This window comes from Rhagoletis pomonella, unplaced genomic scaffold, assembly GCF_013731165.1.
Source record: "Rhagoletis pomonella isolate Grant_MI unplaced genomic scaffold, Rhpom_1.0 Rhpom_scaffold_00007, whole genome shotgun sequence".
In the NCBI taxonomy this organism is placed as follows: Eukaryota; Metazoa; Arthropoda; class Insecta; order Diptera; family Tephritidae; genus Rhagoletis; species Rhagoletis pomonella.
Window position 1 is genome coordinate 18,721,878 of NW_023458561.1, and position 1,820 is coordinate 18,723,697.

Sequence of the window (1,820 nt, forward strand, 5' to 3'; positions counted from 1 at the left end):
TAGTTAGAATGAGAAGTGAAGGAGAGGTATGCAGAAATATGTACGTGGAAGAAACACACACCGGCCCTAAGTAAGTGCGAAATAATGGCACTTTCACTGTAAATGGAATTCAAAAGTGGTACACAACGGGAACATAAATGACTTGCAAACTCGGGGTCGCTGGCAGCTGAGGTTGTGCAAACGTTGTATGCGTCCGCACCTTTGCCTTTGCGACTCAATGACGGCACACTCGCTTGTGCGAGGTTGCTGCTTATTTTCGTTCTTCAAGCTTGCCAACATCCCAGTCAGACCGTGGAGAATTTGGTTCCGACAAGAATGGCTTTTTAGGTTCGTCATGAGAAATTTAAGTACATTTAGTTTCTGTGTGTAAAAGTACTCACGTACTTTTTCATCACAATGGAAGGCTAAAAATCTATAGGTCGTGAAAACTTCACTGCTAAAATCAGCGTTTTGCAATACTTTGACTTTCGCAAATGAGTCCGAACGAGAATACGCAACTCTACAAAGCTCTCCAAACCAACAATGCAAAATTGGCTTCTTAAATAACCTTCTTGGTGTGTTTTAGGACTGTGATATAAGTATATTTTGGAAGCAACCTAGTCCGAATGGGCTAGTCGGACTGGGATGTCCCCCACCATTCACACACAAACACACTTTCATAGGGATGTCTGCGTTTACCATGTGGTAATGAATGCGGATTTGAATGACGGATGGGCAGAATAGAGAGCGTTATGGTGTCTACGAGGACTCGCGGCATGAATTCTATAAACAAAAAGAAAATTATCGTTACTTATACTTGTGCATGCATTCAGGTAACATGCATTTATTTACAATATGTTGAGTGTGGGCAAGTTAACAAGCAGTCCCACGTGCACACGAGTTTATAGGTTACACTCGTCAACATGTCATGGATTTTAATAATGTTGTGAATGATACTACTCCACTTGTAAGAATTCTACATATAAATATGCATACGGAGGTAGGCCACTTCAAAATGATATAATTTGGTAAATATATTTTTCTTGTTATTGAAAAACATCAATTCATCGCAAAAACATGTCAAATTTTAAGAAAAGTGTATTATTGTTCGATATAGCGTGGATAATATGTAGCATCGAGTCTATCAGGGAATGCTTCGCCTATTGAAGGGAGATGTACCTATGTGGTGAATAAAAGAGTCGGTTGTGTACTCATTTATTATGTGGGCAATAAAAGAATCCTGCCAGAGGCATTATTTCGGAGCAACGAACGAGATTTGTTGGTTTTATTCTCATTAAGTACTCACTTAATAGCCAAATCGGAGATCTGCTAAGTGAGGAATAAAAGAATTAGCCATGAGACATGATTTCGGGGCAATAAGGTACAAGTAGATTTGTCGGTTTTGAACTCCATTAATATTCGCTTAAAGCTCGTTTAGGCGCTCAGGAAAGATGTGGGCCATATAGGCTGCGTTGGGACTCTCGATTTTCGAGAGCATCATCTCTTGCGTTGCCACCAAAATCCTCATGCCCTGGTACCTACGTGGTGCCTGCTTAATTGGTTCAATAGAGTTTATCAGTTGTGCATAAGCCTAGATGCAATTTTCGAAGAGTCCAGGGATTTTGGTACCGTCCGACACCGGGCCTAGCATTTCCATCCTGGAGCATGCATCCACCAATATACCAGACTCTGCAAGTGTATTTTTTAAGAATTGTTCTTTGTAGGGCTTGTTGAAGGCTAGTTTTGGTAGTATTTCGCAATCTGTGAGTTTAATTCTCAAATAATGGTTTTAAAATCATTGAGTGCTCACGAAAGTCTCGACTTATGGTGCTCACTAAGTT

At 40.4% G+C, this 1,820-nt stretch overlaps 1 protein-coding gene across 4 annotated transcripts in view; it reads right to left on the reverse strand.

Annotated features, from left to right (window-relative positions):
- The window catches only part of LOC118742403 (matrix metalloproteinase-2), a 523,490-nt gene that overhangs the window by 295,910 nt on the left and 225,760 nt on the right, over positions 1-1,820 (reverse strand). The gene's annotated exons all lie outside the window — the stretch shown is intronic.